Source organism: Aquarana catesbeiana, linkage group LG08, assembly GCF_042186555.1.
Source record: "Aquarana catesbeiana isolate 2022-GZ linkage group LG08, ASM4218655v1, whole genome shotgun sequence".
NCBI lineage: Eukaryota > Metazoa > Chordata > Amphibia > Anura > Ranidae > Aquarana > Aquarana catesbeiana.
In genome coordinates, this window is record NC_133331.1 from 258,519,870 (window position 1) to 258,538,409 (window position 18,540).

The following is an 18,540-nucleotide window of genomic DNA, read 5'->3' on the forward strand; positions in this document are numbered from 1 at the left end:
TGGTTGCCATGCACAGCTGCTCCAGTTTTAGTAAACTCCCCTCATAGTGCGTCCTCAAGTCTCCTGGGTTGTGTAAAGCTGGGTGTCATTTAAAGTGGTTGTAAACCTACAAAAAAAAAACCTGCAAGACAAAGGCATAATGAGCTAGTGTGCATCGCATACTAGCTCATTATGAAATACCTCAGATCGAAGCCCTGCAGTGGCCCCTGCACGCCACTGACATGGCCTACATCTTTCCCGGAGTTACTTCTGGGTTTGTGGGCTCTGATGCTGTGATTGGCAGGAGCTGTAATGACGTCACTCCTGCGCATGCACGCGGGATCTGCCGGTCGCGGCACAGGGCTCTGAAAAAACGGCACGGGTGACCATTTCTTGAGAGCGCATGCACCGATGGCGTATACGGGCTCGGTATACAGTAAACATCATATAAACTGCGCACGTTTAGGCGCTATTTACAGTACCTATAGGTAAGCCATAGCTCCCAACTGTCCCTGATTTCGAGGGACTGTCCCTGATTTCGAGGGACTGTCCCTGATTTCGAGGTACTGTCCCTGATTTCGAGGGACTGTCCCTGATTTGGATCAATGTCGCCCTGTCCCTCATTCCTCCTCATTTTGGTTTGATCTATATAGATGTACATAAAATGCACTTTTTATCTATCAAAAAGTGTTTTCCAGCACTAAACCTTTCATCTGATCTCTAAATTTCTGCATTTGTAAATTCCAAAAGCCAATATAAAGGAATAGTAGTGGTAAAAAAAAGCACTTGTGGGTTTAACCAATCTTGTTTTTTGTACAATGCTCCTTTAACCACTTCCCGCCCACCGTACGCCAAATGACGTCCTCGGCTTTGAGCGGTGATATCTGAGTGATGCCTGTAGCTACATTCAGATATTGTCTTTTAGAGCTGGCGAATCTGTGCACCATAAGTGGGGTCTTATTGACCCAATATCTCACTGTAAAGTGCACCTGTCATGCTTATTCCTATTACAAGGGATGTTTACATTCCCTGTAATAGAAATAAAAGTGATCAAAAAAAAATTTTGGGAAAAAAAGTGTCAAGCTAAAAGTAAAATAAAGTGAAATTAACAAAAAAAAAAAAATTTTAAAGCGCCCCTGTCCCCGTGTGCTCGCACGCAGAAGTGAACGCATATGTAAGCCCTGCCCACATATGAAAATGGTGTTCAAACCACACATGTGAGGTATCACCGCGAACATTAGAGCGAGAGCAATAATTTTGGTCCTAGACCTCCTCTGTAACTCAAAACATGTAACTAGTAAAAATTTTGAAAGCGTCGCCTAAGGGGATTTTTAAGTATCGAAGTTTGGTGCCATTCCACGAGTGTGTGCAATTTTGAAGGGTGACATGTTGGGTATCTATTTACTCGGTATAACTTCATCTTTCACATTATGCAAAAACATTGGGCTAACTTTACTGTTTTGTTTTTTCTTAAAGCACAAAACTGTTTTTTTTCCCAAACAAAACGCATTCGAAAAATTGCTGCGCAAATACCGTGCAAGATAAAAAGTTTCAATGACTGCCATTGTCTTCCCTAGGGTCTTTGCAAAAAAAAAAAACATATATAATGTTTGGGGGTTCTATGTAATTTTCTAGCAAAAAAAATGATGATTTTTACATGTAGGAGAGAAATGTCAGAATTGGCCTGGTAGTCAAGTTGTTAAGGGGGCGTGGCAAGGTGTGTGCCTTATGCCTGCATACTTTTGCTGATAGGTGTCCCTCATTCCCATCTCAAAAAGTTGGGAGGTATAGGTAAGCCTTAATATAGGCTTACCTATAGATACAAACACACAAGGGGAGTTTACTTCCTCTTTAAGCTGGAAGACTGAGAACATCTTGTGGAAGAATAGCATTACTGTGGGAAACACCTCTGTCTTGAAGGTGAGTATTACAGCCTGTGCTGCCTTTTTTAGGAGACGTTTACATACCTCCCAACTTTTTGAGATGGGAATGAGGGACACCTATCAGCAAAAGTATGCAGGCATAGGACACACCCCCTGCCACGCCCCCTTAAAGGAGAATTGTAAAAAAAAATTAAGATTGGTTAAACCCACAAGCATAGCTCCCAACTGTCCCTGATTTGGAGGGACTGTCCCTGATTTGGAGCAATGTCCCTCTGTCCCACATTCCTCCTCATTTGTCCCTCATTTTGGTCTGATCTATATAGTTGTATCTAATATGCACTTTTTATTTTTCAAAAGTGTTTTCCAGTGCTAAACCTTTCATCTGATTTCTAAATTGCTGCATTTGTAAATTCCAAAAGCCAATATAAAGGAATACTAGTGGTAAAAAAAAAGCATTTGTGCGTTTAACACATTTTTTTTTGTACAATTCCCCTTTAAGGGGGTGTGGCAGGGGGCGTGTCCTATGCCTGCATACTTTTGCTGATAGGTGTCCCTCATTCCCATCTCTAAAAGTTGGGAGGTATGCCCACAAGTGTTTTTTTTTACCACTACTATTACTTCATATTGGCTTTTGGAATTTACAAATGCAGCAATTTAGAAATCAGATGAAAGGTTTAGCTCTGGAAAACACTTTTTGATAGATAAAAAGTGCATTTTATATACATCTATATAGATCAGACCAAAATGAGGGACACATGAGGAGGAATAAGGGACAGAGGGACATTGCTCCAAATCAGGGACAGTTGGGAGCTATGCGTTTAAAAATATACATAACAAAGGACAACTACTGCCAATAAAAACACATTATAGCCGCTTTGCATTCGCTCCTAATAAAAGAGACAGCAGCCGCCATTTTATCGGAGACCAAGCTAAGGCACACGCGCAGACAAGCTTCATAACCTCCAAATAAGGACATGCCCCATAGAGGAAATCCCTTCGCTCGTACTCCGCCAATCAGCTGCCGACTTGGGACGAGGAAATGATGGTACCGCACACACCTAGACTGCTTAGTACGCAAGCGGGTTAGAAGGCTCTCCGCCAATCGCAGGGCGCGAATGGCGAGCCCGGGGATGACGTCTTTGGGCGCAGCAGCCAATCAGGGCTCACTAGGCCCGAGAGCAGAGCGGAGTGAAGTGTCGGGGAGACGCGAGCAGACGGAAGAATATTCGGGGGGTCCCCGGATTTTCCTGTCCCCGCCGAGGTGGTCGGTGTGAGTGGGAGGAGGCCGGAGAGCGGGGGGGTCCGTCTGCCAGCGGTTCAGGTGAGGTGGGGGGGAAAATGGACCATGGTGGCTTCTTCCAGCGGTGTGTGTCCTCCTCCTCTACAGGTGACCCGGACAGGGGCTCTCCCCGCCATACACAGGCTTCTCCTCCTCACCCATTGGACACACATCACCCAGAGCTGCTGACCTCTTCCTGGGGACACCTTCCATCCTCCCTGCAGGTCATCTCTGTGCTCCTATCCCATAGTATTGGCTGATCATTATACAGGATAATAATCAGGATTTATATGGTGCCAACAGTCTGCAACAACATAAGGGCAGAGCAGTGGCGGCTGGTGCTCAAAAATTTTGGGGGAAAAAAATAAAAAAACATCAATTGCTGCCACTGTGCCCATTAAATGCTGCCAGTGTGCCCATTAAATGCTGCCAGTGTGCCCCCTGCCCGCTCGCCATCTGACTGGCACTTACCCTATATCTGTGGGGCAGCTGGTGATGGCGATGAGCGGGGTCCTCCATGCGTCTCTTGCCTCCTGATAGGCGTCCATGTCGTTTCAGCCAATCAGGTGACAGGTAGCAGACCTGAGCACCCGATTGGCGGAGAGGCAGTTCAGTGTTAGGAAAGCGAATAGGCATTCGCTTTCCTAACACAGCTGAGTGGACTGCGAGCGCCAAGGATGGCGCTCGGAGTTCACCTATTTTGCAAGCCTTGGAGCCATACTTACCAGCTCCGCTCGGCCTGTGCGTTCCACGGAGCTTCTGACGTCACTTCCGGTTTCCCTCTGGCACAGGGAAACCCGGAAGTAACGTCTTAACTCAAAGAACGAAGCACCCGCCCGTAGTGATGCTGTGGGCGGATGTTGCTTAGCGCTTTGGAATGTGTCACAAAGCAGGTAAAAATCCTGCAAATGAAGCGTCTGGTCTGCAATCTACGATTTGGATTGACGTGGCGCTTCCCATAGTGCACTGTGTCTGGTGCCCGAACACAGTGCATTTAAAGGAATTTTTTTTTTCTATTTTTTTTTTTTTTTTGGAAGGGCCTTTTTAAAAATGATTTATTTTACTGGGGGGGGGGCGCCCGTGTGCCCCCGCGCCCCCTATGGACGGGCCACCACTGGCAGACAGTTCAATTATAATACAGTTCCTTACAGGAGGAATCGGAGGGCCCTGATCCTCAGAGCTTACAATCTAATAGGGAAAGTCAAGCGATACAAAAGGTAATACCTGTGTGGGGGATGGGCTGATGGAACCAGTATAAGTACAGTTGCTGGGTGGAGGTGGGATCGTCTTCTCTGAAGGAAAGAGGTTTCAGAGATCACACAAGTGTGGACAGATTGTGGTAGGGATCACATGTAATAGAATGGGATGGACACCGCTCTCCCCTGCCAGCCCATGTCAGATAACGATCAGGAACAGCTTCGGGCTACGCTTTTCTGCAAACCACCCTGCTGACGCGTTTCACTCCTCCCTCCTTTATGACTAAGGCTGGGTTCACACTAGTGCGAATTGGATGTGGGTTTCCCCGCATCCAATTAGAACGTCAGGAGATTGTGCGCTGCTCTCTATGGAGCCGGTTCACAGATCTCCACAGCGGCTCCAGTGCTTTTTGTACAGGGGCCCTGTGCGTCTTTTGGTCTGTGTTAGGTCCGAAATCGGCTCAAAATTCAGGCTGAATCCGGGCCTGAAACGGTGAAGACGCACCGGACTCCTGTGAGCTGGAGCATGTTGCAATGGGAACCCAGCCTAAGCCCTGTTGGATGGGGACGACACACGTGAGGGGGGATGTGATTTGCACGAATAGGGTGAGGCTGTTCCTGATCTTTATCTCACATGGGCTGGTTGGGAGAGCGGTGTCCATTCTATTCTCATTCTTGTGTTTTTTTTTTTTTTTTTCTTGAATATAGCAAGATGCCAGTTTTCTGTCAAAGTGCATCCTGTCGGCTAATACCTCAGACGATCTGTGCATGCGCAGTACGCAATGTCACTCCAGGTGATATGTTGATCACCTGGCGTGACGTCAACCCTGTGCATGCGCAGATCGTTGGAGGCATTATCTGACGGGATGCAAAGGGAGAATGTAATTGTGCAACACACTGAAATCCGCCTGTCAGGTGATCGTTCGATTCTCCCGCATGAGCAGAGAGGCAGGCAGGATCTGACGATTACATTCTCCCTTTGCAGATCGTCAGATAACGCCTCCGATGATCTGCGCACGCGCAGTGTTGACATCACACCAGCTGATCAACATATCAGCTGGAGTGCCATTGCAGCCTGCACATGCGCAGATCGTCGGAGGCGTTATCTGACGAGGATGCACTTTTTCGATAGAACACCGGCACCCCTTTTCTGAAGATCAAAGGAAAGGATTTCCTCATTAGCTTGAGCGGCGCTTCAAGCTTTACACTTCAGTCGCAGATTGTGGTAAGGAGTTCCAGGGGATGGAGAAGGCTTGGGAGGAGGTGATGAGGAATCTAGAGAGCAGGAGATTTTGGGAGGAAGATGGAGAACGATTTCACCTCCTCTCGTGCTCTCCTCCAGGACTTCTCCAGAGCCTCTCCCATCCTCTGGAACTCCCTACCCCAATCTATCCAACTATCTCCTACTCTGCCCACTTTCAGACGATCCCTGAAAATTCATCTCTTCAGAGAAGTCTATCTATCCCCCAACCCATGTGTTTTTTTTTTTTTTCTCCTTCAGCCCATCCCCCAGAGTTATCACCACTTGTATCTTTTGACCCTCCCTCTTAGATTGTAAGTTCTAACAAGCAGGGCTCTCTGATTCCTACAGTATTGAATTGTATTGTAACTGTACTGCCTGCTCTTATGTTGTAAAGCGCTGTATAATAATAATAATGATTGCTCTGTATGGTCTCCTTTAGCTACGTTCACACTAACCTGCGTGGAAAAAGGCAGCATGTTATGGAGGAGACTGGCGGCTCTGTTGGGGAGCATTGCTGTTTTTGTTTTGTTTTTTTTCAACTTTTCTAAAGGATAAGTTCACCTTTATGAAGAAAATAATCAATGTACATATTTGTGCAGAAAAAAATGTGCATTTATTATTCTTCTCACTGGAACCTGGAAAGCATCAGCAGATCACTGATACAATGTGGACTCCTTCAGACGTGTCCTCCTGGCTTTCAGCCTGTACCTCCTGTATGGGCTTTCTGTTTGAAAGCTGGAGGACATGTCAGAGGACTATGAAAGTGCTCATCAGCGCCCCCTGTAGCTCACTGAAATTACAAGTCTGTGTGCCGCTGTGGCAGATGGTACTTGCAATTTATTCATTCACAGGAAACTGAATGATGCGGCTATGGGCGCAACCACTTTTTTTTTTTTTTTTTTTTTTTAAAGAGTTACAGTAGGTGCAGGTAGAAGAACCCCCACCCGCTGTCACGGTGGGAGAGGGGGCATGTGCTGTAAAATGTTACACCAGATACCCTCGCCTCACTGTACTTACCTTGGGGGTTGCTGAGCTGTCAGCACTCTCACAGTCGCTCCATTCCAGCGGTCAGGGATTTAAAATCTCCACTTTTTCCCCCCCTCTTCTGTTTGCAGCTCTTTCAGGATGGACCCGATTGTTTTACTGTGATGGTGCTGACTGTTTGTTAAGAATCGATCTGTTCTGTCTCAGAAGCGATTGCTGTACTTAAAGCAGAATTCCAGCCTAAACCTAACTAATCTTAAAGTGATTGTAAAGTCTTTGTTATTAAAAAAAATAAATAAAAAGTTACACTTCCCTGCTCTGTGTAGTGGATTTGCACAGAGCATCCTGGATCCTCCTCTTCTTGGGTCTCTCTTTGCTGCCCCTGGCCCCTCCCTCCTTTTGAGTGCCCCCACAGAAAGCAGTCTTCTATGGGGGCACCCGAGCCGAGCTGCAGCTCTGTGTGTTCATTCAGACATGAAACTGCGGCTCGGTCCCTCCCCTTCTCTCTCCTGTTTGGCTAACTGACTTTGACAGCAGTGGGAGCCGATGGGACGCCGGCCTTTACATGGACATGAACTTTAATGGCACCCCAGTCTTAGTCCGTAGAGTTCAATATTGAGTTGGCCCACGCTTTGCAGCTATAACACCTTCAACTCTTCTGGGAAGGCTGTCCACAAGGTTTAGGAGTGTGTCTATGAGAATGTTTGACCATTCTTCCAGAAGCACATTTGTGAGGTCAGGCACTGATGTTGGACGAGAAGGTCTGGCTCACAGTCTCCGCTCTAAATCATCTCAAAGGTGTTCTGTCGGGTTGAGGTCAGGACTCTGTGCAGGCCAGTCAAGTTCCTCCACTCCAAACTCGCTCATCCGTCTTTATGGACCTTGCGTTGTGCTCTGGTTCAAATCATTTGGCGGAGGGGGGATTATGGTGTGGCAAGGTGGATAAAAAAAAAAAAAAAAAAAAATATATATATATATATATATATATATATATATATATAGTGTGTGTGTGTATATATGTAAAAATATTTTTATTTATTTCAGGTACGTATATAGCGCCGTCAATTTACGCAGCGCTTTAAAAATATATGTAAAGATCTAAAAAGTTTTCTATTTTAAGATACATTAATAGCTTAAAAATACATTTTTGGCTCATTCAATGAATCCAAGCTCTGCAAGCTGAGATAACATGCACTGTATTGATGTATTCACACAATTTCACAGTAACCATGAGATAAACCAAAGTTCAGGAATATTCCTTTACCCCATTGTTTTGCAAATCTATGTACACTACAAACCGTACACGTGATACTCGGAAAAATTAGAATATCGTGCAAAAGTTCATTTATTTCACTAATGCAACTTAACCACTTAAGGACCAGCCTCGTTTTGGATTTTAGATGTTTGCTAGAAAATTACTTGGAACCCCCAAACATTATATATTGTTTTTTTTTTTCGAACACCCTAGAGAATAAAATGGCGGTCATTGTAATACTTTTTTTCGCACCGTGTTTGCGCAGCGGTCTTATAAGCGCACTTTTTTTTGGAAAAAATTCACTTTTGTGAATAAAAAAATAAGACAACAGTAAAGTTAGCCCAATTTTTATTTTTATAATATGAAAGATAATGTTACGCCAAGTAAATTGATACCCAACATGTCACGCTTCAAAATTGCGCCCGCTCGTGGAATGGCGTAGAACATTTACCCTTAAAAATCTCCATAGGCGACGTTTAAAAAATTCTACAGGTTGCATATTTTGCGTTACAGAGGAGGTCTAGGGCTAGAATTATTGCTCTCGCTCTACCGGTCGCGGCGATACCTCACATGTGTGGTTTGATCACCGCTTTCATATGCGGGCGCTACTCGCGTATGCGTTCACTTCTGCGCGCCAGCTTGTCGGGACAAGGCGCTTTAAAAAATTTTTTTTTTAAATTTATTTTACTTTTATTTAATTTTTTACTGTTTTAAAAAAAAAAAAAAAAAAAAAATTGGATCACTTTTATTCCTATTACAAGGAATGTAAACAGGTCCTCATGACCTCAGATCTCATATTTGGACTTGTATGCAATAATAAAAAAAAAAAATTAATAAAAAATGTCTTTTGAAAAAAGGACATTGAAAAAAATGTGCCTTTTAAGAGGCATGGGCGGAAGTGACGTTATGACGTCGCTTCCGCCCTGCAGTGTCATGGAGACGGGTTGGGGCCATCTTCCCCTCACTCGTCTCCGTGCACAGCCACTGACAGGACGCGATCGCCTCCGGTGCTACAGACTCCAGTAAGCGGTGGAGGGCACCGGATCGCGGCGGGGGCCCTCTCCCGCCACCGATAAAAGTGATCTCGAGGTGAATCCGCCGCAGGGACCGCTTTTATCTTGTAGCCGACCACCGGCCATAACGATATCCGTCCTCAAAGTTAGGACGTACATCGGCGTGCGGCAGTCGGCAAGTGGTTTAAAAAGGTGAAACTAATATATGAGATAGACTCATTACATGCAAAGCAAGATAGTTCAAGCCGTGATTTGTCATAATTGTGATGATTATGGCTTACAGCTCATGAAAACCCCAAATCCACAATCTCAGAAAATGAGAATATTGTGAAAAGGTGCAATATTCTGGGCTCAAAGTGTCCCACTTTAATCAGTTCATTAAGCCATAACACCTGTAAAGGGTTCCTGAGCCTTTAAATGGTCTCTCAGTCGGGTTCAGTAGGAATCCCAATCATGGGAAAGAATGCTGACCTGACGGTTGTGCAGAAAACCATCATTGACACCCTCCATAAGGAGGGAAAGCCTCAAAGGTAATTGCAAAAGACGTTGGATCTTCCCAAAGTGCTGTATCAAAGCACATTAATAGAAAGTTATGTGGAAGAAAAAGGTGTACAAGCAGCAGGGATGACCGCAGCCTGGAGAGGATTGTCAGGGAAAAGGCCATTCCAAAGTGTTGGGGACTTTCACAAGGAGTGGACGACTGAGGCTGGAGTCAGTGCATTAAGAGCCACCACACTCAGACGGATCCTGGACATGGGCTTCAAATGTCGTATTCCTCTTGTTGTCACTCCTGAACCACAAACAACGTCAGAAGCATCTTACCTGGGCTAAAGAAAAACAGAACTGGTCTGTTGCTCAGTGGTCCAAAGTCCTCTTTTCTGATGAGAGCAAATTTTGCATCTCATTTGGAAACCAAGGACCCAGAGTATGGAGGAAGAATGGAGAGTCTCACACTGCAAGATGCTGTGTGAAGTTTCCACAGTCTGTGTTGATTTGGGGAGCCATGTCTTCTGCTGGTGTTGGTCCACTGTGCTTCATTAAGTCCAGGGTCAACGCAGGAGATTTTGGAGCACTTCATGCTTCCCTCCGCAGACAAGCTCTATGGGGATGCTGACTTCATTTTCCAGAAGGACTTGGCACCTGCCCACACTGCCAAAAGCACCAAAACCTGGTTCAATGACCATGGGATTACTGTGCTTGATTGGCCAGCAAACTCACCTGACCTGAACCCCATAGAGAATCTATGGGGCATTGCCAAAAGAAAGAAGAGACATGAGACCGAACAATGCAGAAGAGCTGAAGGCCGCTATTGAAGCATCCTGGTCTTCCATAACACCTCCGCATGATGGCTTCCATGCCACGCTGTATTGAGGCAGTAATTGCTGCAAAAGGGGCCCAAACCAAGTACTGAGTATATATGCATGCTTGTACTTTTCAGAGGTCCGATATTGTTCTATGTACAATCCTTGTTTTATTGATTGCATGTAATATTCTAATTTTCTGAGATTGTGGATTTGGGATTTTCATGAGCTGTAAGCCATAATTATCACAAGTATGACAAATCACGGCTTGAACGATCTTGCTTTGCATGTAATGAGTCTATCTCATATTAGTTTCACCTTTTAAGTTGCTTTAGTGAAATAAATGAACTTTTGCACGATATTCTAATTTTTCGAGTATCACTTGTATGGTTGAAGAGAAATGGATCTGTAGCAGGCTCTAAGTGTGAGGCGGAAGGGCAAGCAGTAAAAATTAAACTTTCTAAGCAGATTATAAACCTTGTATATTTCTGCACATAATTTGAAGTGCTTTTTTCCTCCCTTGAAGAGCAAAATGGCAGCAGGCCGTAAAAAAGACCCAGTTTGGGAATATTTACTAACCTGACAGCTTATTAGTCTAAATAGAATCTTTAATATTTGCAAACAAAAATGAAGGTTTCCTAACTACCAGCAAGAATGAGTCCTTACATTTAAAGAGGACCTATTATTTCAGATCCATCATGGCAGCGCCTGTTAGCGGGCATCCACTCACCTGCTGCTGTCATGTCTCTCACCTTGTCACTGCTGCATTATTCTGCCGGTTCACTCTATAGTGATGTCAGAGTTTGCATGTGATTCGCACTGCCCTTCTGTCCAGATCACATGTGATGTCTGTGCAATGTGAATTCAACCACCACTGAATTTGCATCGCATTCGGACCAAAATCGCGCAGGACCCTTTTTTTTTTTTTTTTTTTTGTCACCAGAATCGGATCGCATGGGGGTATGCAATCCGAATTCTGTCCGAATTGCCAGTTCGCAATGCAATATGCAAACTGATCTGGGGGTGTCATTAACTTTCTATTTACACCTGCATGGGCAGTGTGAACTGCCTGCAAGTTCTAGGCGATGCAGGAACCGGCACTGGAATGGCGCTGGTGTAAATAGTCTGATTCCAGGCGAGGACTCGGACATCACAAAGCCCTTGCCTTTCTTATGCAGGAACAAGCTGAGTACTGCTTGGAGCCCCTTTCAACTTTATATGCCACACACACAAAAAGTTACACTGAGCCTTTAAAAGTAAAAACAAAATAAAAACGTCCTAATGTCTAACAAAGTGAGACTCGGAGATGCCTCAGCCTAGGCTCCCCCTAGTCCATGACATTTCACGCCACCCACAGGGCTTAGTCATAGAGGTTAGGTACCTCTATGACTAAGCCCTGTGGGGGGTGGTGAAACACATCAGGGGGCGTGGCCTGGAAGGAGCCTAGGCCATCTACTGATTCGGTACATAGGTGTCTCCGAGTCACACTTTTAACAGTAGGCTAGAATGGGCAGGTCAGACGCCGGCACCCTCGAGTAGTGGGTCACTGGAGCGGGTCTGGGTCACTTTCAAGAAAGTAAGGCAGCTGCTCCCTTACACACTATAACTTTTCAACAGAACATCAAAAATTAAGGCAGTACCTATAAAACCTGTAAATGTGCTTTTTTAAACATTTTTTATAAGCGATTTCTTAATTTTTGCTTTTATATAAAATGCATGTATATAACACCACCCCAAGAAAATTGTTCCAATTTTACATCATATCCTGAATATTCTCCTTTCACATTAGAGGATTTGTAAAAAAAAAAAGCTACAAACTCCCCTCTGTACTGCATGATCGATGTGATGCTGCAGCTGTCCCACTTCGGCTCTAAGAGCAGGAACTGAGCGATCGCATGACTGCTGATCGCTCAGTTCTGTCTCCTTAGAGCGGAGAACAGTTTCAGTCGCTGCTCTCGGCTCTGCTCTTTGAGTGCACACTGGAGCGCCAGGCAGGTGCAGATAGCTCAGAGTTTCAGCCGAGCAGGTGGAGGCAGCTGCCAATCACCTGAAGAGGCTCTGCCACGTTGGCTGATAGTGGGCAAGAACCTCATATTGGCTGACTGTGGGTTAGGGGGTCGACTGATTATCGATACAGCCAATAGCCTTTTTTCTTTTTTTTTTTTTTTTTAAGAATAGGTATCGATCACAAACTTACCGATATTTATTTATTTATTTATTTATTTATTTATTTATTTTTTATTGCTTCAAGGGGTTGTACTGGAGTGATGCATTCAGCTACAGACATCACCCCAGAACCGTTCTTTAGAGCGGACGGTCAGCTTTCTTGTATTAACAACCAATGTGGATGGGGGGGTTTAAGTTTCCGCCGCTCCGTTCGTGTCCCTAGTCCCACCAGGAGGCCCAAGCGACCAGCCAGAATTGGCTTATTTTAGGTCTCGGATATGGTAACCCGGGAGCAATGTCATCGCTTCCAGATTACTGGCATCCTAAAGGCGGCAGTTTTTAAAAATAGAAAGTATTCAAAAACGCTGATCTTGGTGGTTTTTGAATACTTCCAAGTGCAGAGGAGGGGTTTGGAGTCTTTTAGTCCCCCGATCCCTCTATAAAGAGTAACTGTCACTGCTTATTACTGCCACAAGGGATGTTTACATTCCTTGTGACGGCAATAAAAGTTCATTTTATTTTTAAAAATTTTTAAATTTAAAAAATTTTTTTTTTAATCAAAGGACAGTATCAAAAAACAAACAAACATTAAATCTACAGAATACCGGCACCTTATATCGGCTATCGGCCTGAAAGACAGCCGAAAAATCGGTATTGGTCGATCCCCTATTCTGGGTCCCAGGAAAGAATAAGTCAATGCACTCCTGTTAATCAAAAACAGCTTTGGCCATGCTTATCTTTTAGGGTTCTTGCATATAGACACCTGTGCCTATGTTCCCCCTCCTCAGAAGCCCAGGTACTATGTACAGCCGCCCATAGACAGCTGTACAGCTATTTTTTTTTTTCTTCTCTATATGCCCTTGCGCTATATGGGTGTTCATGTGAGTATTGGTTTATGGCCCTGCATGGTCATTAATGTCTGAGTGACTGTATGCAGCACCTGGGCTTCCTGAGTGGAGAACTGAGCAGCCTTGCCCCATGCATTCCCAACACTTATACAAGACAATTTGCCTGGAGTCTTATGATTTCAGTTCAATGCATCACACAATCTGCTGCGTTGATTATAGATTACTTGTGACATTTCAGTGAATTTGGGGGGGGGGGGGGCTGTAAACCGTCCAATGTGTCATTAACCTCTTCCCGCCAGACACGCGTATATATGCGGCCATTAGATGAGTGGGCTTTAACGGCAAGAGATTGCATATATATGTAAACACACAACTGTGTTAAGAGTGCGCACCCTGCGCTCTTCCAGCACAGTCACCGGCGGGGTGTGGAGAGCTCCTGATGCATACTTGCGATCAGGAGCTTTCTGATCATGTGACCGCCAATCACAGAGGTCTCATGACCGGAATGCCTGCCGCCTTCACCTCCCGGCATTTAGAAGTTTTTAAAAGGTCGGGAGGTGGAGGCAGGAAGGGGTTGATCCTTGCCTGGAGTTGAGCTTCAATTTCAGGTTTAGCTGTAAAGTTACATAGTTAGTTAGTCAGGTTGAAAAAAGACATCCAGCTCAACCATTAAAAAAAAAAAAAAAAAATCGTACAATCCAATATACCCAATTATATACCCACAGTTGATCCAGAGGAAGGCAAAAAACTCCAGCAGAGCATGATCCAATTTGCTACAGCAGGGGAAAAAATTCCTTTCTGATCCCCCGAGAGGCAATCGGATTTTCCCTGGATCAACTTTACCTATAAATGCTAGTACCCAGTTATATTATGTACATTTAGGAAAGTATCCAGGCCTTTCTTAAAGCAATCTACTGAGCTGGCCAGAACCACCTCTAGCGGGAGTCTATTCCACATTTTCACAGCTCTTACTGTGAAGAAACCTTTCCGTATTTGGAGATGAAATATCAATTTCCACTAGGCGTAAAGAGTGCCCCCTTGTCCTCTGTGATGACCTTAAAGTGAATAACTTAACACCAAGTTCACTATATGGACCCCTTTATATATTTGAACATGTTGATCATATCTCCCCCTTATTCTCCTCTTCTCAAGAGAGAATAAATGCAGTTCCTCTAATCTTTCCTCATAGCTGAGCTCCTCCATGCCTCTTATCAATTTGGTTGCCCTTCTCTGCACTTTCTCCAGTTCCCTGATATCCTTTTTGAGAACTGGTGCCCAAAACTGAACTGCATATTCCAGATGAGGTCTTACTAATGATTTGTACAGGGGCAAAATGATATCTCTCTCTCTGGAGTCCATACAAGAAAGGACTTTGCTTGCTTTGGAAACCGCAGCTTGGCATTGCATGTTATTATTGAGCTTATCATCTACCAAAACCCCCAGATCCTTCTCCACTATGGATTTCCCCAGTTGTACTCCCCCTAGTATGTATGATGCATGCATATTCTTGGTCCCTAAGTGCATAACTTTACATTTCTCAACATTAAACCTCATCTGCCACATAGACGCCCAATCAGACAGTGCATTGACGTTGGCTTGTAAGTTGGCTTGTAAGTTGGAGACACCCTGTAAAGAATGTTATTCCACTGCATAGCTTGGTGTCATCTGCAAAGACTGAAATGTTTCTTTTGATCCCAGACCCAATATCATTTATAAAGATAATAAAAAGTAAGGGTCCCAGCACTGAACCTTGGGGTACACCACTGATAACCTTAGACCATTCAGAGTAAGAATCATTAACCACTACTCTCTGAATTCGGTCTTTTAGCCAGTTTTCTATCCATTTACAAACTGATATTTCCAAGCCTGTAGACTTTACACATTAGCCGTGTGTGGGGAACTGTATCGAACGCTTTTGCAAAATCCAAGTATATCACATTCACAGCCACCCCTCTGTCCAAGGTTTTACTTACCTCCTCATAAAAAGAAATCAGGTTTGTCTGACAACTTCTGTCTTTCATGAATCTATATTGTCTGTTGCTTAAAATATTTTTTTTCCAGCAAGAACTCTTCTATGTGGTCTTTTATTAAACTCTCCAGTAACTTCCGACTATAGAAGTTAAACTAACAGGTCTATAGTTACTTGGTAAAGACTTTGATCCCTTTTTAAATATAGACACCACAGTCGCCCTGCGCCAATCCAGTGGTACTATTCCCGTCATTAATGAGTCCCTAAAAATTAGATACAATGGCTTTGAAATGACAGAGCTCTATTCTTTTAGGACCCGTGGATGGATGCCATCAGGTCCAGGTGCTTTATCCACCTTTATTCTGTCTAAATATTTCTGGACCCTATCACTTTTTAGCCATTGTGGATCATTCGGGGCTGTGTCACTACCACCCCCATTATGGACATGAGCTTCCCCATGTTCTTTTGTATACACAGAGCTGAAGAAAGTATTTAATAAATTAGCCTTCTCTTTGTTCCCAGTCACCCACTCTAGATTATTTTGTAAAGGGCCTACATCCTCAGACCTGACCTTTTTTACTATTAATATATTTGAAGAATTTTTTGGGGTTTGTCCTACTATCTTTTGCAATCTGTCATTCATTTTGAATTTTTGCGTCCTTGATTTCCTTTTTATATATTCTGTTAAATTCTTTGTAACATTTAAACAACACTAGTGTTCCTTCATTTTTATCAGTGTCTACATCACTTTTATTTAGAGTATAACTAAAGGCAAAACTTTTTTTTTTTTTTATAGTTTTGGATGGAGTGAAGAGGGATTAGAACACCTGTCAGTTTGTAATGCTGTCTGTGCCCCCGATGGGGAGATTCATCCTCTCTATTTGTCCTGTTTACCATTTTCATTGAAAGTAAAAATCTCAAGTTTTGTATTGTCCCCAGAAAAGTAATAGAGCCGAAATCTTCCAATGGGGACACTAGTTCTGATGGCCTGGATGTCCCCAAGATATTCTCCACAATGGGACATGATGGTGAAAAAAAAAAAAAAAAAATTGACAGCGGTTATAACTAGGGCTGCACTGATACCGATACTAGTATCGATGCCAAGGATTGGCAAATGCTCCGATGCTTGACCCGATACTTGGGCAGCCTCAGGGGTGATCGGTGGGGGGGGAGTTACAAGCACTGATCTCCCTGTATAGCTTTTCTGACAGCTGCTTCTTCTCCTCTCCCTCCCACGGATGTCAGGTAGATCTGTGCTTGTAACATCCCCAGCCCCCCCCCCCCCCCCCCACTGCCACACCGATTGCCCCTGGCTGTCCGCCTCTGTGCTCCTCGTGTCCTCCACCAGGTCCCCCTGTCTCTCCGTGTCCCAATCCGTTTTAACTTTCCGGTTCCTGGCTCTCCGTCTCCTCCTTCGGTCCCCCCCCTGTCCTCCGGGTCCCCCTGCATCCTTCCTGGCTCTCCGGCTCCTCCTTTCGCCCCACCCGTCATACTCCGGGTCCCCCTGTGTCCTCTTCGACTCCCCACCGGTCTCCCCCTGCCCCGGATCTATCAGGATGGAGAGCGGAGGAAGGAGTCACTAAATCTGTCATTTACCGGCTCCTTTCTTTTCCGAATGAACAGAGTCAGTGATTACTGACTGTCCATTCATCATAACTGAAACATCGTAACCTGTGTTTACAATGCTTCAGTTTATAAATGGAGAGGAGCCTCCTGTCTCCTGTTCATTCATTTTCAGTGCAGCTGAGGCTGCAGAGACAGGGACTGGGGAATCTCTATCCTCATGTAATAAATAATTCAAAGTTAAATTGTAAAATAAAAATGAATAAAAAAAACACTGACATCGTCCACTCCCCCACCCCAAAAAAAAAGAGAGCATTGTAAAAAAATAACAGAAAAAATATAAATTGCAAAAATATAATCTATATAAAAATAATTAAAATATAAACGTAAACTGACACATGGACACACATGCCACTGTCACATAACATTAAAAACAAGAATCATTATCGGCGAGTGCTTGAAAAAAAGTATTTGTAGTTTGGTCTTAAAGTGGTATCGATGCAACCCTATGCTCCCCAGGGCACACTGGGTGATTGAGCAACTACAATGCTTGTAGAAAGTTGTGCAATTGGGAGCCAAAATAGTGCGTGAAACAATTTAGTCTGGGGAGGTGAAATTGGGCAATCAAAAACATGGACGGTGATGAGTGTTCTATTTCTGGAATGAATAGTCATACACTGCCAGTCTGCAGCTGTGTCTTGGTCCAACTTTAGATTAAGTAGGTGGTTCAGACCGTATTGGTACCAGTTCACAAGAAAGATGTCCTGGAATTGTTAAGATTACAAGTCCATTGCAGGGGATAGAAGGCTGATCACACTTTAATACTAAATTATATCCTTATTCTCCAAAAATCATCCGTACACATCCACTGTTTAACCACTTCACACAAATCGCCCTAACTGTACGTCGGTACTTTTACACTAAATATCGTTGTTATGGCAGCAGTTAGCCCAGTATTTTCAGCAACGGTGTGCGGCTCTCTTTGATAAAAGTGGTCTCTGCGGCGGATTCCCTGTGAGATAACTTTAAACACTTACTGACCGCCGCACGCCGATTTACGTCGGCAGAATGACCCGGGCAGGCAAAAGGGTGTACCTGTACACGTCCCATTGAATTTGCCGCCTAGTGGGCGCCTATCCACTGTGGATGTGTGCCTACGGGTCCCGCAAACTCGATGTTTGCTGGCGGCCCGCGATTGCGGCGAGGAGAGGCAGAATGGGGAGATGCCCATGTAAACAAAGCATTTCCCTGCTCTGCCTAGCAACATGACGGGGATCTACTGCTTCCTGTCATCGGAAGCGGTAATCTCTGTCATGTTGTAGTGAGCCCATCTCCCCCCTACAGTTAGAACACATCCAGGGAACACACTTAACCCCTTGATCGCTCCCCTAGTGTCGTTTATACAGTAATCAGTGGCTATTTATAGCACTGATCGCTATTTAAATGTCAATGGTCCCAAAATAGTGTCAAAAGTGTCCGATCTGTCCACCATAATGTCACAGTTTCGATTTAAAAATCGCAGATCGCCACCATTACTAGCAAAAAAAAAAAATTCATATTAAAAATGCTATAAATCTATCCCCTATTTTGTAGACGCTTTAACTTTTGCGCAAACCAATCAAATCGCAAAAAATGCTCTGGTCAGGAAGGGGGTAAATCCTTCCGGGGCTGAAGTGGTTGATTTGGGGCAGGAGAGGGCCCCCTCCCGCCTTGCTGCGGTCGTCCCTGACGCTTGCCGGAGCCGTCAGTAGCGGCGGAGACTATCGCGTCTTTTACCCTCGGGCCTGGATGCTGAGTGAGCGAAAGATGGCCCCCACTTGGCTCCATAACATTAGATGGCGGAAGCGACGTCAAACATCAC

At 44.5% G+C, this 18,540-nt stretch overlaps 1 protein-coding gene across 1 annotated transcript in view; it reads left to right on the plus strand.

The window, feature by feature from the left end:
- The first annotated feature begins 2,900 nt into the window (after window positions 1–2,900).
- ZDHHC5 (zDHHC palmitoyltransferase 5) overlaps window positions 2,901–18,540 on the plus strand; it is a 77,182-nt gene continuing 61,542 nt past the window's right edge. Inside the window, exon 1 of the mRNA XM_073597098.1 lies at window positions 2,901–3,183. The gene's annotated coding sequence lies outside the window, so the exon portion shown is untranslated. The remainder of the gene's footprint in view (window positions 3,184–18,540) is intronic.